The sequence below is a fragment of the Drosophila simulans genome, chromosome 3L (assembly GCF_016746395.2).
Source record: "Drosophila simulans strain w501 chromosome 3L, Prin_Dsim_3.1, whole genome shotgun sequence".
Taxonomy (NCBI): Eukaryota; Metazoa; Arthropoda; class Insecta; order Diptera; family Drosophilidae; genus Drosophila; species Drosophila simulans.
The window spans coordinates 4,655,970-4,677,134 of NC_052522.2; the positions used below are offsets into that span (position 1 = coordinate 4,655,970).

General features: G+C 41.5%; 1 protein-coding gene across 2 annotated transcripts in view; it reads left to right on the forward strand.

The window, feature by feature from the left end:
* Nucleotides 1–21,165, forward strand: part of LOC6736820 — a 104,996-nt gene that overhangs the window by 28,941 nt on the left and 54,890 nt on the right. For both annotated transcript variants that reach the window (XM_039294322.2, XM_016170885.3), the window contains exon 3: nucleotides 11,082–11,132. The gene's annotated coding sequence lies outside the window, so the exon portion shown is untranslated. The remainder of the gene's footprint in view (nucleotides 1–11,081; nucleotides 11,133–21,165) is intronic.

Sequence of the window (21,165 nt, forward strand, 5' to 3'; positions counted from 1 at the left end):
CCGTTGAAGTCGCAGCCTGCGAGCTGCAACTGTTGCACAAAACCGAAAACTGGCACAGCAACTTTTTCTTTGAGCCAGAGTCCGAGACGGACTTGCAGCGTTTCTTTCGCATGTGGAGCGTTAATGAATTGCCATAGCGGAGAGATGCACTGGGAAAAAATTAGGGAATATAAGGAAAAAAACTAGAGTTTAAGAAGCTTCGAAATCTTTTCTATCCATACTTTATGTTCGAAAAAGTGCAGAAAAAGTTGAATGCCACGAATATTCGTTTACAAACTTTATAAATTAAAATTTGACTTATTTAAGATTATTTAACTATTTATTAAATGCAAGAATGTTTTTTACTGTGCCTATATAGAGCCTCAATGCGAGATCTGCCACCGCATTAGGGTGCCGAGTGAACCGGATGGGAATGGATTGGTTTGGAATCGCGGCAACTCGACTTGGCAATTAAAAGCGGCCAATTGTCGCCTAAGTTGGCCAATGTCCACAATGCGGACCGAGAAAAGTCTGGTTGCGGCGGCGATTGCAAATCATTAATATATTAACATTTAATGCTGACTGCACTCGGTGCTGGCCCACATGGGTGTCATTGAACCGGATTGATACGAAATCGCTCATACGCCCAGTGAGTCATGCACTGATTTTGCCACCCCGAAACGAAACTCTTGCTGATTTTTCGCATATAAGTGCTAAAAAAAGCTTACTTTACCCAAACAATTTCTCTCTTTTTCGTTTCAGGTTAGTAGGACAGAACGAGTAAAAATCTACAAATACAAAAAAAAAAAGAACTAACTTTGACTCGGGGCGTCTTGGGTTCACTACAGGTAATTGTTTATAATTGGAATTATACAGCGATTTGCTGTGAAATTCGAGTTCAGTTTCAGTTCGGTCGAGTTCAGTTAAAGCGACAGGCAAATTGCCAGAACAGGAATACGGCAAACAACACAACGATTCTGTGCCAGTTTTTTATGGCAAAGCCAAAGAAAAAGTGCCGGAAATAATTGTCTTAAGTAGTTTGAACTTTGCGCATAAAAACTAAAACGGGGCAAGAAAAGACTCACTAACAACTAAATGAATCGCTTTCAATGTTCTACAAGTCGGGCAACTCTTTTCGATGTCAGAGACATTAGTTAGCGGATTTCGAGGTCATAAAAATGATTTACAGCGAATTAAGTATTTCTCTAAAATTAAATAGTTTACCTAAGTACCCGTACTTTCTCTCAAAAATAGACAGCAATATTTTGTAGGATTCCTGAGAGATCTCGATCGCGATCACTTGCGAAACATTATCATACGATAATTAGAAATGAAAGTAAAATTTGTGGCAAACTGTGCGTGGGGCCATGACCAGGCACAAATGAACAAAATATTCACTTCACATCTTGGATTGGCCATGATGGGGCAAAAAAGTCAGGCAAACAAAAATGTTTAAAATATAAATAAACAAATCAAATCTCAGTGGGGGGAAAACTCGAAGAGCGCTTTTTGTGTGCGGCGGCTTGAGAGCGTTCTTGAAATATCAATTCGGTGAATAGTCAATTTTGCACAGTAGCCATATGTACATATACATATGTACATATATGTATAATATGTATCGAGTATATGTAAATACGTTCAAAGTCATAATCGATGACTCCCCAAAGTGCGGACCAACTTCGAGTCGAACTCACTTTCTAAAAATGAGTTCAGTTCAATAACAATTTGCGTTTGACAGATGAAAATATTCGGCTTGATAAATGATGCTGAGGCGCGGCGCGTATGAAAAATCATATTTATATGTGCGAGGTATGCGCTTGAATAACTATTTTTGATATATTTTACAGCAAGACTGGGCTCTTTCAAAATTGATTGCCCACAATTAAAAGTTAAATATTGAAAATTAAAAAGCGAATGCCATGCGCTACAAAAAGCTCACTTTTAAAATTTATGATATACATATACATCATGTTTTTTAATAGCTCTTTATTTTATTTGTAGCAATTATTAATGCAAACACAGCGCCCAGAAAAAAATATGGAATATTTGCATATATTTCATATAGAAAGCGACAATTTCATTTGTTGTCCCCCAGAATCTTTCAGACTTTACGTTCCATGCATAAATCATTTCCTGCGTTTTTTTAACACACTATTATAATTACATTTTAATTTATGCAAATATGTATATATGAAAAATTAGCAGTAGCCGCTTGTTTGTGTTTGTTTTTTACGGGCTCATATTTGCTTTAACTAATGACAGCGTTTCAATATGCACAGCAAAAACCAAAAGCGAATCCTAAAAAGTTGCCTCGTTTAGCTGAGAGAGCCTAAAAAAATTACAAGTCAAACAATGGAAAATGAATTTTCAAATTAATGGTAAATATGGGTAGCTCAGAAGCAGACACTTAAAAGTTCTTAATAATAACTAGAGTTAAACGTGGAAAATTAAAAAAAAAATGCTTATTGTAAATGCTTGTTAAACATTTATTTTTTTTATTAACGCATTAATGTGTTTTGCCAAGACCTTATTTATGTCAAGTTTGATTTCCCCCTTTGTCAGCCAAGTGTTTTCCCGCTCCCATGTGAAAATGAAATCGTAAGCAGCTTCTGATTCGCTTTTCTAGCCGTCGAATATCTGTGAAGGGCCTTCAACCACTCGAGCTGTGAATTATTCCACTCAAGAGGTTGTCAGATTATCGGGAACCCAGAACACACGCAAAAACCAACACAGCCAATTGTTAAATTTCAATGTGAGGCTTCTTCCTGTTACATGTCAAATTGTGAAAAGGAAAACTTTTGGCCAACATTTGACTGCCAAGCTGTTTTCGAATGACCTTGTGTTCTTTGAGATACAGATACAAGCACAAAGGCGAAAACCCAAGAAACACGGTCGTTTATCTTGTGTTTATCGAGTGGGAGCATCGAAGCTTTAAATGTTTTTCGTTTTCACTTCCGCCCGAGATTGACATCTGAGTTAAAGTTCAATTTCTTAAATGTCAAAAAAAAAAAACAACACCTGCAAGAAAGCTTGAATTACAATTTGAGTATCATGTTTCATAATCGAGCAACGGTTTTGTAGCTGTATCCGTCGGCCTGTCTCAACCTATAAACATATCTGTTATTTTTCGCGCACAATTACCGATGCTTTTCAAAAGCAACCCAAGGAGTATTGGAGCGGAGTTCATTCAAAGATATGCAATAGAGGTGCCAGCGTGAGAACTTATTTAATTCATATGATAACTTAAATACTTATTTTAAGAAACAAACGATGTATATCGATAGGCTATATCCAACTTCTCCTTATAAACTCAAGAGAGATACAAACTTCATGAGAAAATACAAAAACATATGTTGATTATATGTATTATCAAAATATGGTCGAGAGGCAAAATCTAAAATTTCACATCTCTAGCGTGTCCATTCTCTGCGGTGACCTGTCATTATGAATTTACGTCTCAGCTCCGTCCTTCTCCCCCATTAATTGTCGTTAATGATGCAATTATGGCCTGCCAGATAGCAACAATAAGATCACTGAAATGCCAAACGAATTTGCTTAATAGAGCACAAGATAGATATATAACCCAAAAATAGAGCAAGACAGCCCAGCCACTCGACTTGTCAATCAAAATTTGATCAATGGGTTCAGCGGAGCGGACTTTTGGATTTGCATCTGGATTGTGGGCGGATGTGAGTCTGTGGGACAAGGCTATTTGACGCCTCTAATTGAGTTTTGTAATGCAAATCACTTTCGGTTTTTTCCGTTTCTCTGTTGAAACTGATAGTTGGGACCTCGGTGCGTATACGTATGCGTCAGCCGGACGGAGGAAACTCAATCAATCTGAATTGTAAAGACGGGAAATAGGGTTAATATAATTACACATCTTAATGATTACTTACGTTGGAGCGGGAGAAAAAGTGGATATTTAATATAAGCTGCTGGAGGTCGTTTATAAATGCGGCAATTTACATAGTTTTTTTTAAATTTTAAAAAGCTTTTCATTTTTTCCCAAGTGAATTCTCATCGGCTTTAAATACAAATTAAGTAAAATGTATGAAAAATAGTTTTTCAACCTCAAAAGAAGCGGGCTCTGGGCTTTACTGAAATAGAGTAATAAAATATTTGGGTTTGCTGTATTAAGTTTGAATATACTTTTAATAAAGTAAGCCCGAAAAAATATTATAAAATATTTCGATTGGTTGCACTTTTTAAATTCCCTTTGCAAAAAGTTTCCTACATATAAATTATACTGACTTTCAGACTGGATTCCAAAAAATCGGCTCGAACCAGTTCTGAGTCATCGGAGCAACCGGCTTTTGGCAAATATTTGTATGGCTAGGCTGCACGCGTCGCTCGGCTTAATTGCCGCCGACTAAAAAATGCAAAAATTTAAATTTTTTTAATTTACATTACTCCCTTTCAACTCCACTTCAGCCCGTTGCGATTTGCTGTGCGACTTTGTTGTTTTCGCTTTCAGCTTTGTCTCGCTTAATGTGCTGTTTTTTTTAAGATTTATTTAAATGCATTAAACTTTAGAGGTCAACTTCCTTTCACCGACGACGCTGACGACGACGTGTTGGCGGATCGAACACGAGACGAGATAACGGCTCAGATTCAGATTCAGACTCGGTTTCAGTTTCAGTTTTAGTCTCGACTCCCTTTTCAGGTCTTGAGCAAAAGGTGGAGAAAAATTCCGCAAGTAAACAACGTGAATATTCGCAAAATCAGCCGCCAAATGTGACATATGACAAGTTGCTGGCTGTATTTCAATGCCACTTGGTCCGTTGAGCCTTTTTTTGCCCACACTTGTGTACGTGTTTTTTTTTCAATTTTCCATATGACCTGAAAACAAAATTATTGAATGTGTAAGAAAATAAAATGCTCATCTGCAAGTTCATTTAAATTGAAATCCTTTGCGCCCGCATAAGCTCACTCACAAATACGCGCATATATTTACATTGTCGTTGTCAATTTTCTGAAAAGAAAGTGAACAAGGAAGCATGTCAAAAAGTAACTGCATAAAAGTTCCTTGTAAATTTAATAAACTTTTATGGATGGGCGTGTGTGTGTGTGTGTGAGTGTGTGTTGGTGTTTGTGCGAGGAGCAGCTGCCGTTAATGCGTGTGAGGAGTCCTTGTGGCCCTAACCAATACTGTTGCTTTGGCTGCCGGCAAGGATACCGTGCCATACCGACTGGCATCGAGTGATTGCTCCATGGGGTGCACTTTGGCTGCTCCTCGCGTCTTGTCAACCATGAAAAAAGGACCAAAAACGAGCCAAATAGCAGGGGAAAAAGTAAAAAAAGAAGAGAGCAAAAAAAAAAAAAAACGAACACACACAAAATAAACTTTTATTGTATCCGCATTTCAGTGTCACACGACAACGGCGACGACGTTTTGCCTTTCCTTTCTTTCTCGCATTGTGCGAAAGTCTTTCTCTTTTGCTCCCGCACACTCGGAAGGTTCAGTTTCAGTTCAACTTTTGCCACATGTCAGAGATTGATACTTGCGGCGAAAGTGATTTATATACTGGCCTGGTCCCACTTCCCCATCGAAACGCCAACTACAATTCCAAATACTACGCCACACTACCGATATTCAGCAGAAGATCCACGACGTAAATTGAGCCAAATAGCTGGCTCATGGCAATTTGATAATAAAGCTGTCAGCTGATGTTGCTGCAGCTGCCAAGGAATGCAGTCGAATAGTTCAAAGTGCATTCACAATTTCCCATTCGATGGCTGCCAAACGAAATGAACATTGTTATTCTTTTTAATCCAAGTTACTGCAAGTAATATGTACTTTAAACGTTTGTAGACGTTATCACAACTTGAAATTGAAAGTTTCATTTAGTAGCAGTTTCAGTTCCACCATTAAGTTTCATATTTATTTATATATTTTTAAAGCCAGTATCTGGCTGACTGTCCCATATGTGGCCGAAAAACCCGCCCACGCTCACTGCGAAAAATCATTGTATTGATATTGTCTCTGTCCATAAAAATGATAAATAAAAATTGCAAAAGCAAGAGCAGCAGCAGCAGCAGCATCCATTGATGCAATTGTTGCAAATGCCACAGCTAAAAGGAGCGAAACCGAAACCAGTTTTCCTTTGTCCGCTGATCGGCGAGGAAAGCGGAGCTCCGAGGGGTCTTTCCCACACCGACTAGCACTAATGTAATGCAAAGTTATCGTGGCCATTGTGTGTGGCAAAGGCAAAACGAATGCAGTGCAACAAACGAAAATGACCCAAACCGAACCAAAAAAAAAAAACAGGGAACAAGAAAAAAAAAAATAGTGCAGCAGCAATAGTGCAACACAAACAACGAGAAATGGTGGTTCCACTCCGTTTCCACGGGCAATTGAAAGCTGAAATTGCATTTTGTGACTGCACTTATAGACAAAATGGGTGGTGGAGCAACTGGAGGGAGCTCTAAGATGCCAACAGTGAAACCTCCCGCAGGCGGACGACCCAAAGGGGACCAAGATTCCAGCTAGCCCTGAGTGCTTAACAGGTTCTGGGCATCTTAGAGTGAAAATAGAATGGCTGGAAAGGAAAATGCGGGCAATTTGAGGCAAATTACCAACGGGCAGGTACATATATACGGAAGCTATTCGCTTAATAGAGAGAATCTTTAAGGCAGCTATGCGGAAATAGTTCACCATGGATCAAACTACATTGATTACACTCGTACTTATCAACATCATTTTTCTCCAAGATGAAGCTGCCTAAGAAATAGTTTTGTTTTGCAACAGATAGACAGAAATCATCTTTTAGCTTCACTTTCTTATATTGAGAAATTTTCTGACGACGATGCTTGTGATTAATGGATCGACGGTTGTCCGTTCACCGGAGATTCCACGTTACCGCTTCTTACAAGTACACGCCATCTGCCCTGTTGGCTCTTTTTAGCCTTGGCTCAGCTTCTCCAGTGGCTGGCTGGCTGCGTATTGGATTACCCTGGATGGATGCTGGCCTTGTGCGGGGGAATGGCATTATAACTGAGCCATGCAATTTGCATAGCTGCAATGGAACTCCTCGCATTCGAAATTGTGATGGGGACCGGGGGTCACGGGCATATAAATCAATCGAAATGTGGAGCTGTATTCTATATTTCATTTCGTTCCATCAACATGCCAGGCTCTCCTGTTGGTTTTTCCGCAATGTTGAGTCACACAATCCGCGAAAGTCCTGCCATCGCAGTAGCAGGAGCTTACAACAACATTCGGTGGGGCTTTTGTCGCCTTTTGTTGGGTCCTCAAATTGCTGCCAATTTGTTTGTGGCTAGCTACCATTTTGGTCGTTTCTTTACTTCGCTGCCACGTTTTTATATTCCAGCCCGGCGCATTGTCCATCTATGGGTTACCATGGTTTTGGGTTGGGTCTATTTTTTGCCTCCCTTCGCTGCCATTGCATTTTGTGTTTCGCATGTATTTTCCGGAAAAGTGACTGGGTCTGGGCTTGGGTTTGGGTTTGGGTTTGGGGCTGGGTCTGGGTCTGGAACTGTGAGTCTGGATCCCGGCTGTCGCTGCCGTTGTCATTTGAGGTCAGTTTAAATGGTTTCCTGTCAGTTGCGGTCTTCGGTTTACCAGAAGCGGGCAACAGCAGCATTGCCGGCCATCATTTTGCATACGTCGCACAATATTCAATAAAGTATTCATTCATATTTCTGCAGGGATTCGTTTCGTTTATTTGTGTGTCTATTTTTATTTTTTATAGACTGCTTGTGCTGTCTCTGGCAATAACTCTTCAAGCTATCGCTCTCTCTTTTTTTTTAACATTTTTTGTTTGGCCGTAAAACTCTTTCGAACCATTGCGATTGTGTTGCAATTGCCGAATTTAGCCTTGCAGCGCGCTCCAGTTGCAAGTTATGCCCTCCAAACAATGTGCAAATAAAAGAATCGCTTTGCACACGGCGCATAATTAAGCGCATTTTCTTCTGGCATGAAAATGAACACCTCAAGGTGTCGTACGGAAAATGCATTGAATTCAATACGACAGCTACGAAATGAGATTGTGGCATCGTGGTGTTGCAGTTGCTGCCGCCGTTTCTGTTTCTGTTTCTGTTGCCTTTTGCCTTCGCTCATTTACGTTTTATTTTATGCTGCCACAAATACCACAAGAATTGCAACACACAGCCAGTCGGATGGTGACTATGACTGACTGACTGGCGTCGACGAATGTGACACCATGGGTTAGCTCGAGTGGAAATGCAGCAGCAACATCTACGGCAGCAGCAGCAGCAACATCAACAGCAGCAACATCAGAAGCCCTATGCATTCGCCACGCTGTTTCTTTCTTGGTTAGAGTCTCTTGTTTTTTTGTATCTAGTGTTGTGTTTTTGGGGCCAAGCACTTGAACATGATAGGAGCTTAGCCGAGTCAGCCAAGCCAAGCGGAGTTTTGTGGCAGCCAAACACGTAAGTGGCACATGCGCGGCGTAAAATTGCAAATGCCAGCAGCAGCGGCAGCAGCAGCAACTGCGTTAATAATACGGCTGTCTGACTAGAGAACCAAAACCAGACTCACAGTCATAGTCTCTTGGCTACCTGCAGACACAAGCGCACACACATCGTCCTTTGGACGTCCCAAGCGGCGTATGCGTAATGTGGCCTGGACAGCTGACATGACTACCCCCTTTCCGCTTGTTATTGCATCCGAATAGACTTTTTTGGGGTCATGTGATATCCATCTGAAGGGGTAGCGAAGTGGGTTATGTGTGATTGATAGAAACACAATTAGATCATTTCACTTTTTATTGATTTCAATGGACTACTTCTTCATTAAAAGTAAGTGAGTAAAATAGGGTCTTTTGCATCATATCTTTATAGCACAGCAAATTTCAAACATTCATTGTACGAGTTACTAAGCCCTTCAAATTACCATTCATCGCTCCACTCTTATTAATCAATGTGGTCTTCCTGGCGGCGTTCAACGCTAATGTACCGATCCCAGTTTCCTGGCGTTGACAGAGGAGAGCTGAATGGAACGGATTAGAATGGGGCCGGGCCAAGTCCTGTCCATAAACAGAATGACATGGCAGCCAATTAATGTCGACCATGTCACGGGCTGGCTGTGCTACACTGTGCTGTGCCCTCTTTGCCATATTCTATATTCCCTAACTTGGTTGCTAACGAACCTTTCGGACCAGCCGAACCGTCATCATCGTCTTCTGTGCCAAATGGGCAATTTGTTGTCGTTTATATAAGGCGCATTCTGTGCATTTTCATTGTTATTATTGCGCCATCTCTGGTCCTTTTAGCCCACTATGCCCGTCTCTTTCCCCGCCAACCAGCTGTCTCTTTCTGTGGCTGCAACATGCCATCTTACTTGCACTTCCTGACCAAACTGGTGTATATTAATTTTGATGCTGGGCCAGAGAAAAGTGAACATTTACATGCAGAGCGGCATTTGTAATTTGTGGACTCTTAGCCAAGTACCTTCTTCTTTTTTTTTGTGGGTGTAGACCATGGTAGTACCTAATTGAGTTCATGTCATATGCTGTCGAAGTCTAGCTCGCTTTGGCCTCTACCTCTTTTAATATTCTTCAGTTGGCCCCTTGGAAAACTGCTGAGAATTGCATTAAAAATATTGTTGCATATTATTCGTGTTTTCGTGCTTACTTATTTGGCGAAAAACAAAAGCAGCAGCAATCCAAAAATAAAAAAAATCTCTCGTGGGGCCAGCTTAGCCCATGGCAGTCCGGGGAAACTGAAAATTTCTATAAATCCGCACTTATTCCCAAAACAATAAAACGCGCAACAATTGCGCCCATTCGCTCTTAAATATGCAACAGCAACAAACCAGTGGCGGGTGCTTTTGAGGGGGCAGCAACAACTACGAGTATACCCCATATTAGGAATGCCATAATTCAGTGGCGATGGCTGGAACGGCAGTCCTCGGCTCCGAGTCCCTGCTAAGCCCACTCTTGTAGTCATTTGCCTGGGACCTAGACAAAAGCTGCAGCAGCAGCAGCAGCAGCAACAGGAACATCAGCGGTGGCAACTGCAACACAGTGGGCAGCAGCAACATACTGAGAAAAATCCATGAAACTGGTCAACAACTTGATGGGTTATTTTCTGAAAATCTTTTTGTACCTGTGCTTGATTTTTAAGTTAGTTAAACTAAATTTGATTTGGCAAAGATTCATGATTAATCTTAATATAAAACATTTTAACTATTATTGGTATGAAATGAAATGGTTTTAAAGAAGACTAAGTTTTTGCGAATGTGTATTAGCTGCAGAATGTATGCCAGCAATTTAGACAACTTCGTTGGGGAGCGCAAGCTGGCTAAATTATCAAAAAATGCTAAAGCGAGTAACAAAAAACAAAAGGAAGCGATAACTTGTAACGTTGTGGACCCAAAGGGGGGAGTGGCATTGGGGTTTTGGGCTAAAAGGTAAAGGGAGTTCAAGGAAAGGAAGTGGGGAGCTGTCTATTTTCGGGGGCGTGGGCACACAAACACAATAAAACTTATTTACGAGTCACGACGGGGTGGATGCAGTGGCTCCAGTGGCTCCGTAGCGTAGTTCATTGTAATGCACTTAAGAGGGGGGGCCGTGGTGGTGGAAGGGGTGAACAAGATGCGCGCAAATGATATGCAAAAAGGGGGGCGAACGTTTCGGTTAAAGGGTAAATGAGTGAGCAGCGTGAGGCGCATGAATGAAAGCGTCCGCGCCCGAGGAAAACTGTTCGGGGGGCTGGGAAAATCGGGGAAAAGCGGCGGAAAATGCAGGCGAAGTGGCGACAGAAAGGCCAGAGTAATATAAATGAAGGCAACAAGGGGCAAGCCAGGGAGCAACAGCAATAATATAATAACAACAGACACGAGCAAGTGCAAAATCGACACTGAAGAAAAATCATGTTATTGGTGTAGTAACTTTAACAGCCAAGTAGCTAAAAAAGTGATATAATATGAGGCATTAAAATGCATAAACAGTTAGCATTTACTTGTATGCTTATTTCATGACTTTGTTTTATATTTTAAAATATATTAACAAATAAAACAGTGCAAAACTACTAGCCTACATAGTAATTAAAATCAACATTATTTCAGATAGTTTTGCAATACCAACTAACTACAAATCTCCTTTCCTTCATTTCAGTTGCCCAACGAACGGAATCGGAACTCACTCCGTGGCAATTTGCCTTAAAAGGTAAGCGTAGTCCCTTGAATCCGCCGGTAATGAGTCGGGCCACGCCTCTTTAAGTTTTAATAAGCGCGCCCATTACGCATACGCCCCATTAGCGTGCGCAACATGCGTTCAGCGGCTCAATTTTCGTTCAGTGCACACGGTGCAGGAAGGTCCAAAAGGGATGGCCATATGGAAAGGGAATCGGAGGGCTCTCGGTAGGAGGAGTGGGAGTTGGAGTGCCCGGTGTGGGAGAGGAGTCCTCGTCACAGTACGTAAAGTTCTCAGTAGTCAGTGAAATTGCTGCGCGTCTTGTTTATTGTTGTTGCTACTTGGCTGACTGCTTTTGGCTGAAAAGTGTTGGCAGGTTGGCGATTTTCCATTGCAGACTGGCTTATTTTAAATGCAATATATATAGAAATATATTAATTTAAAATCTTTTAACGGTGCAGTTCATCGCACAACATATCTACATATAGATTAAAACCTTTACTTTATCACATATTGTTCCATTTACCCAGCTGATCGGGTTTTATTTATCAAGTCCCGATGACTGATTTGGCAACTCTGGCCGCCTGAGTTGCTGCTTCTGCTTATGAACCGCTCGTAGATGTTGCTCCTGCAAACTTTAGACTGCTGCCTTTATTATGGCACTTTATTGTCGACTCATGCTGCATGGAAATTGCACCTCCATCGTTCCATCGCCGATGTTGCAGCATCTTCTGCCGTGTTTCAGCCCTCAGGGCTTCCGATATTTATGGCCGGCAATACTTTGTGCGATTATTTATTCGTTTCTTTGTTTGCTGGCTCGGTGGGTCGAAAACCATATGAGAGCCCGGTCGCGGCTGCACATGCAAATTGGCAGCGGGCGGGTGCCAAGGCTCATTAAAATGTACGCCGCAACGAAAAAAATAAAAGGACAAAGACGTGGAAAGTAAGGCGAAGAAAAGCAAACAATATGCATATCCAGCGAAGGACGCCGGCAAGGACATCATCTTCTGCGAGATGCGTGCGTGTGTGTGTGCGAACGGGGGTAATCGTGCGTGTAATAAACGATAATCCATTATATATCAATTTTTATCGCACCCAAAGTCGGGCTAAGAGCATTGTCGCCATACTTTATGGCTCATACTCGGGGGCGAAAGTTGACTGGCCAGGCTTAAAGTGGGCATGGTACTTAAATTAAGTGCCCTCCTGCTGACAACTTTGTATGGCCCTCTTAGTGGAAACGGACGATTGATTCCGACTTGATTTTAATGCCACCAAATATGCTAAGCCAGCTTAGTCATTGGGCTTTCTCTTAGGCTGGTTTGGTAGCTAAATGGTAATTATCAATAAGTGAGTAACTAAGATTGAGTCAGAATGTGACTTTGGGGCATCAGTTCACATAATGCATGTACCTACCAGGCAGGATCATCAGGATAAAATGCTGGCCTACTTAACCAGCAGTTTTGCAAACTTTGGGTTACATAAACCTGCGAAGCAGCATTATTATTACTCGATTATTAAATGCTACTTACGAAGCACAACTTAGCTACCTTTATTTTTAGGTGATTATTTCTGTGATCCCTCTAGTTCTCATTAGTCACCAATATGTGAGTTCAAAAAACTGCGGTGGGTGGCCACGTGAACCTGCTGATGACCACAGAACACAGAAATGTAACAAACTGAAATCAGTTTAACTGTAATGCGTCACGCCAAATCGCAGTTAGAGTTTTCTGGTCCGAGTTTTTGGGCATAACTTTTGACAGTAACTGTAAACGCTAAGCGCGTGTTTTTTCATCTATTTTCCCGGCTACTAATTAGCTGCCGCAAAATTGACGCATCATCATCCTGCTCATCATCATCGAGGGCAAAACTCGATACCTACGAGGCATTATATATATATATATATTTCACTTTGGATCCCCCACCTTCCCCCGAAAACACCCACTCACTTTTTGCATGTGGCAAGCGGGCCGTGGTTAATTAGGAAGCAATATTTAACGTTAATGCGAAATAAATCGCAGCCGAGTAGAAAAAGTCGATGGCGATGCCCGAAGAAGTCGCTCACTTAATTATGTTGACGTTTATGCCGGCATCTGCCATCAGACACCCACACAATGGGCTATGAAAAGGGGGCGGGGCGGAGGGTCTAAACCCGGTTGTATTGCTGGCGAGAACCGAGCAGATCCCCAGTGGTAATCATTATTAATGATGACTTTTAGTTTACAAGCTAATTATTTGTTACTGTTACTTCCACGGCCACTGGAAAAGAACTGCGGGGGCACAAAATGCTCAGAACATACACTCACAAATGAAAAATGTTGAAAAAATTCGGCTATCTTAATAATAAAAAAATGTTTACAAATTGTTATGGATTATATCCATATATGAGGGGCTTATACAATATCTTATTATTCTTCATTCACCTCTACATTCAGCATTTGAAGCTAATAGATATTTTTTATTATGAGTGGGCTTTTTTTTTACCATTTTAAAACCCTTAATATATTTTATTATATATTTTTATTATTTAATTTGTACAGCCTTCTTGTTTTTCCATGTGCCAACTTGGCTGATTCTCAATTTTCAGCTTTCGGCGCCTTTCGCTTTGATATCGTGGTCGTAATTAATTTATAATACAGCCTGGCAGCGCTCCGCTTTTTGTTTGGGCTCTTATTAATTACCATTTGGTGTGTGAAATTTTCAGCATATTATGTTTGCCAGTTGATTGTGTAAGCCGGCAGTATTGAAATTGTTAGCCCCAGCGATCTTTGATCTGAAATGGTAATCTAAACGATTCCGAAATGCAAATGTAAGCGGCTTAAAGAGTTATGGCCACAAAAGAAGTCAGAAGTCGGGCGAATGGTATGTGTTTGTATGTAAATCAATCGCAACGCCCACTGTAGAAAAAAACTAGAGGCGGTCATAAATTAGCAGACATCAGCGAATCGGGCCAACAATGAATGGATTTGGAAACCAATTCGAAATTGGGTCAGTAGAATTGCGCAGACGCAGCGGATGTTGAATCGCCGAAGATTTGTGGATTTTCGAGAGTGATGTTAGCACATAAATCTAGATAATGTTTCCTTCAAGCAAAGATCTATTTTTTTTAGAACCAGAATTGGATTTTATTGGAAAATTAAACTAAATTTTTAGTTTTCACAGCGCAAAGTGCTTGAAATAAATCCCATGAGCTGAAGTGTTAACTACACAGCAGTAATAATGAAAATTTGCATTAATTCTCTGGGCGACAAAAGCCAACTTTTGATGACGTTCGTTCGCAGACAATGGTGTCAACTGTGACGAAATTACTTTCATGATTTGTTGTGGTCTTGCTGTTCAAAATTACGCAAACGATCGCACGACGACAGCCAAATAAAGAAAAAATCAACTGAAATGTCTGCAAAGTGCGTGGGAAGCACTGAACACGACATCGAGAAGCCAAAACAAAAGCTTACAGTAGCAACAAAAAATGATTACCAAATAACAACAGTGAGGCAAACAATGCAAGATGACGACAAATTAGATGCAGCAAGGTAAAATTAAATAAAAATGCAATTAAAATGCACAGCATTTGCTGCAGCGAGAAAAGGGGCGGGTGTTGCTGCCTCACGTTGGGAATAATTAAAACAATTTTCCCTCACTCCCCTTACTTTATATATATAAGTGAGTGTGTGTGACACAAACAAAAGCGAAAGTGTTGAAATATTTATGCACAAAAAAAGTAAGACGACAAGTGTCTTCGGCAATATATAGTACGATATAGTGATAACCGGGCGACAACAAGTCGAATTTTAATTCGCATTTTTAATGGACACACAAACAACCGCTAAGTGAGTGGATCGAAGAGTTTTAAAACCATATATATGTATTTTTGCAGCTACTTTTAAAATGTATCTGCTACTTGATGAATCTTTAAGGCATGCTTAGTGTGCTCAGTAGCAGTATCAATATAAAGTAAGAGCTGATTATCCTTGCTCACAACTTTTAAACCCAGTATCGCCTATGCATTTGTATTTTAAACGATGCACGAAGTGTGTGACTAATTTCAGCCGTAGTGCTGCAGTGTTTTGGCCATTGTTGGACGATGTTGCCAGTATGTCGTTGGTGTTGCTGCCGTGCTGTTGTTGCAGTTACTATGCATCACGACGCATGCGCCACTGGCGGCGTTGTTTTGCTGTTGTTTGTCTGCCGAGCGTCTGCCTCTTCGGCACTGTTGTTGGTGCTGTTGTTGTTGTTTGTGCCGTTTCAGCTGGCTTTTTCGAGGTAATTAAAATGGAAATTGCATTCGCAGCAACAACGGTGGCAGTTGTTGCTGTTGCTGTTGTTGCTGGCCAGACGAACAATGCTCGAGTGCGCCACGTCCGTTGCCACAGTTAAATGCGCTAATAACTTTATTCAGGCGTTGTCGCTCTGTGTGTGCGTTGTTTGCATAGTTGCTGTAACTGAATGGCATTGCAACATTTTGGCTCAGATTGCTATCGGGCAGAAGCGACTGACTGCAAGACAATCGCACGGAAATGGCAAATGATGTTGTTACCAATTCCATTTGTTGTTACTTAAATGCTCCCGATTGTCTGCTTTTTTTTTTAATGTCGAGCTCGAACTCAAAGTTCAAGCGTGTGAAGGGCAAGCAAAGACAAACACAATAAAAACAGACCGAATCAAACAGCCAAAAACAAACAGCAAAGTAACCGTATTTTCACGCAGATTTAATTTAATTTTCATGTGGCCATAAAAACAAGAAAAGAGTGAGACAATGTGCCAAGACGTTGGATTCGCCCGCAATTTGTTTTCGAGTCCCGGACCCAAAGTTTTTATGTGCAAATCGAAATGTCAATTAGCGTTAACCTTAATTTACATGTCCGTCTTTATGCAACCAAATCGATTCGGGTCACGGATGGGATGGGGAATTTTTCAAGTAATTCATGAGACAGCCCAAATGTAGTGCACAGATAATTTGTTCTAGCTTTGCATAAATCACCGGGAAGAAATTTGTTCAGTTCTCAGATTTTAGCCACATTGAACCCAACAATCCGCTGGTGACACGCCACAATTGTTAACGGTTATGGGCAAAAACACATGTCAAACTGCGGCCATAAACGCGAATCTCGTTGAATGGCCACAAATTGGCAATAGCCCCGCCGACAAGCTGGAAATTATTTATTAATAAACATAATAGCAAGCGCAGAAGAAACGGCGAAGTCATAATAAATAGAAAACGCACGGAATGCCAATTAAAATTCAAGCCGCATCGCCGCTTAATGTCATAATTATGAGCCAACTAAAGAGATTTACGCATATACATTTTGTTTCCCAAAACTTTTTGGCCCCGTGCCGTCTGCTCTTGGTTAAATTTGTTATTAATATTGTTCTTGTTGCTGTTGGGCTGCTGTTGCTCGTCCCTTTGCGTGTGAAAATGCTGGCCAAAAAAGAGAAAAAAGGTTGCCGACTGGCATCGATTATGCAGGAACAGGAAGTGGCACGCTCAGCTCCTGATTATATATATATATTATATACATATATATGTCAGACAGTTGACACGTCAACTTCTCGGCGTGTTAACGAACAAATCCATCTTGGCGTGGATGAAAAAATTGTCATAATTAAAGCATCATGCCACCAGTCAGCAGTCACCATTTACCAGTCACGAGTCACGTAACAGAAATAGCAAATTTAATTTGCGATTTAGCTAGCTCTCGCATAAAATTCCATCGCAAATTAATAATATTCAAAAAGTCGCAAAAAAGTTGAGCGAAAAAAATTGGCGAGTGGCGGGAAAAAGTTTTACTTAAATTATGGCCATAATTGACGAACATTGAATGCAATTAATCAATTACTAAAATGCTGTTAAAAGCCAGTCGAATGGAATACGGCTAACAAAAAGCTGGCTAATTGATTGTGGCTCCTAAGGTAAATTGTTGAACCGAAGCTTGATGCGCTTATTGGGTGAGACTAAATATAATACTGAATACAACTATGTGGAATAATGGACCAACTATAGTTTTAACACTTTGTCTTCATAGTCATATTCATTGCTCTTAAGATACATCCTTCTTTGCCTCCCAGGACATGAAATGTTCAGAATTTGTTGCCTACTTTTGTGCGATACATTATTTCTGTCTTCTCGGACTTGCATTTAAAGTTTAATGTGAAAGGTTGTGCGGGCTGATCTGTGCATAATCTATCCAGGAAGCCAGCTGTCTGAGCATTGACCTGATGTTTATAACCTCTCCCTCTCTACCAACTGCTCCATCCCTGTCGCACACGCACACAAGGACGACGGTCGAACTGGCTGAAATTTAATCAAATGAAAGCTAGAGGCAATTATCCTTTAAACGCAATTAATTAATCACGCAAACAAACACACGCCCACCGAGTTGTTTACACATATAGTATTTTGTTATTTCGAGCGTAAAGTGCAACGATTTTTCCTGTGCCCCGGTATCTTGTTTGTTTGTGTGTGCGTGTGTGTTTCTACGTGGACGCCACAATATTAACATATCCTGCGTGTTTAAGTTACGCATAAAATTATATCCTGATTGAATTGCCCGGTTTGGCCGGGAAAGTCTGGCGCCCAGCGTCCATGGCCACATAAAATATGCGATTTTCAATAAAGTTGCCATCAGCGTGTTTGGGCCAGGTCCTGGCGGAACATCGGTGGAGCCACTGGAGGTGGAGAAGGATCCACGGCGATGTCGCCGCGTTAAAATGCGCACCCACGCACATAAATCACGTGCGTGAATCTCTGTGAATGTATTGGTAACGGGGCGGTGGGGATGCGTGGGGGTCGCAGGGTCACGGCAACTGTTGGCAAACGGAAAATCAGGAAAAGCCGGCCCCGCCTGCTCACATATGTACACTAAGCAAAAATGTTTAAGCATTTGTAGTTGTCCAAATTAGCTTTAAGCTTTATTATGTTTTCTATAGTAATGTTCCAGAGAATAAAGGTTTTTTATACAAATATATTTGTTAGCAGCTATCTAAAATTTGTTCAGTGCATTTGTACGAGTTAACGGCCTATCGGCTGCACTGCATCCGCCTGGACATTGGCCATTGTTGATTTTGGCATTGTTGGTGTTGCTGTTGGGCACACGTGTCAATGGCAGCGCGAGCACATTTTCACTGTCGTGTTTAATTAGAGTGCTGCCCCGAAGGTGCATCCATCCATTTCCCACCCGCTGCCACCCAATGCCATTGTCAAGCCCTATGCTTAGGCCCTGTCGCCTGCGTTTGGGCCAACTGGAGTTTGCGAGTCAAGTGGGATATGTGGATCTATTGTATGGCGGATGACTTAAAGGTGCTAATGACACTCAGTGCAAGCAGGCAAGTGCTGTGGTCAACGAGGCGAACTAAGTATTCATTCTGGATTGTGATTTGTGGTAATTGATAACTAGTTAACTTCTGTTTAATCATCAAGTGTTGTTTTGTTCTTGCATATAAAACTTAAATTTAAACTAAGAAGTCAGAAACTACTCTTCAGAAGAATGTATCTTAGGATTTAAAAAGAGAGATTGAGATAGATAGAGAGAGACCTTCATTTGCGTTAAGCCTTTAAACTTCTCATAATTGAAGTAGCTAGTTAAGCACATTTTAAAATTCCCTCTACACCTATATTTAAAGCTCGTTCCTTATACTTTCTTTCGCCACCTGCCATCCTTTTGAGTGACTTTGGCTCATAAGTTTCACCTGTCGCAATAACCTTTTGGCATTCGCTCCGCCCCACAATATGCAACCTGACACGTGATTGCTCAGCAATTAGCAGAGGTCTCCACCGGATTCCCACCTGCCTTTCCCTTTTCGCTTTCCCATTTTCCCAGTACTGGATGATTTAACATTTTCCCCGTTGCGTGCTATATTATTTAGTTAGGCAAAAGTGAATAACCGATGGGGGAGTGCATATATTAGGAGTGAAAAAAAACGAAAGAAACTCGAAACAAATTGAACGATTTGTTTGGCCCAACGCCTCGTTTGTTGCGCATACGCCGCGGGTGCCAGCATTTTAGCCGCCTGGGCATTTAAGTGCAATGGTTATTCGGATCCATTTTTTTTTTGTTTTTAAACCTGCCCATCTCTTATCATCTAAAGCACATAAACGTGTCATGGGCCTGGGCCGCCGTTTATGGGCGCTTAAAGTCAATCCCGGCCAGACGGCGGGATGGGAAAACTGAAGAGCTGACTGGCGGCTGGTGGATTGTGGATGGTGGACGGCGGATGGGAAACCAACGCACATAGCTATCCCAGCCAGTCAGTCCAACGATCCGCCGAACGAGAGCTGCCAATCGTTGACATTGCAGGCCAGTCTTTAACCGAGGGCCACAAAATGGCAAAACGGCTAGTGGGACTGGGACTGCGTCTTTGCCCATCGAACGACTCGCATGTCGCCCTGTCATATGCGCAAATTAGTCGTTAGCCGAGCTTTGGTTTCATTCTGTTTGGGCCAGCAGTGGGGCGTTGGGAGCTGGATGTTGGGAGTTGGAATCTCTTCTCCCAACTTGAAGCTGCGGCGCGAGTTTAATGACTTTGGCGTTAGAGTTAGACGACGGCGCTGATGAGGCGCATGATAATGGCCCCTGATGGGCCGAGTTCTTGTCAAAGTCGTGAACGAGAACGTGGAGCGTTCTGTACAGCTCCATACTCGTTGGCAACGGCAAAGGCAAATGTCAGGCAAAAGTTTGCCATGGAGCCAAATGTGCTCCTCATATGCACGCCAATGCACTTCAACACACATGCACTGCGGGAAAAGATGCAAAAAACCTCAGGCAAACTTTTACAGCACCAGCCACCACCATATGCAAACTAAAAAAGTTTGAGGAAAGCAAAAATATAGGATACATTTATATACAGAGTATGTGAATTTATACTCAGCAAGCTTAATGGTACATCTTTCTTAAGAATATGCATACTATTATCATACTTTAAACTATTTCAATCCTTCAAGAGCTTCGGACTTGAAGAATGTCTAGATATGCTGGCTTCCTAACTATTTTCCTCCGTGTAAAGACTCTCACTCGAGAAGACACGGTTCCGGGCTCAGTGTTTTGTGCATTTCTCATAAATATAGCATAATTAGCATGTCGCTGGCATTTGAGCCCTGATTCCCCACCCCTTTGCTCAGCATATTGTCAACGCTTATGGGTTCCTTGACTTCCGAGGCGACTCACCTTACAAGTTGCATTTGCGGCTTAGTTCATTTGATTTCACTTCGCAGTGATTTGTGTGTGTGTGCTGCTAGGTGTGTGTAGTATCTCTGCGGAGTTGCATTCTGCATTCTGCATCTGCATCTTAGTCAGAATTATGCAATCATCGTCAGCGGGCTGTTTACCGTTCCGTTTGAATTTTTCCCATTTTGCATATCTGTTCAGTTTAGTTCCTGACTTGCCGCCACTAATTATGCGAAATTTTTGTTCGACTTTTGTGCGTCTCATGAGCTAGGTAAAGACTCCTAATTCACGGAGAAATAGAGACAAAATGGAGAAACTTAATGAAACCTCTTAGTCGAAAGCCAGAAAGGCTAAAGGCAAAGTGGTAATTGCTAATGCCTCGAATTACGGAAAACATGTGACATATCAACCAAGTGCGTGCTCCAAAGGCAACTTGTTGGGAAATTGAGTGAAGGAGTTTAAGAGTCGAGTATTTGAATGCGTTTTCTCCCAGGGAGTTGGTAACCTAGGTATTCAAGTGCATTGCTACTTTGCAACTTTGACTCAAGGGGATTTTAATGCATGAGTATAGCTATTTATATATGAGTATACTTTTTGTTTTAAATTTAATCAAATGGTTGAAGAAGACAATTTATAAACCGATTTAAGCCCATTTAATAGCACATATAATATTCAAGAAAACAAAAATCGCACACAACCGATAGTTAAGTGCAACGCAACCATAATTATTATATGAGCTAATCAAGAGTTTTCTCCACCACACCACTCCGCAGTTTTCGTGTCCATAGATACTTGGCCATCGTTTACATAATTCCCCAAAGATACACATCGGTCTAACGATCTATACGCTCGCATACGTAAGATGCCAGATGATGTTAACTTTTCCAGCTCTAATTGACATGAATCCC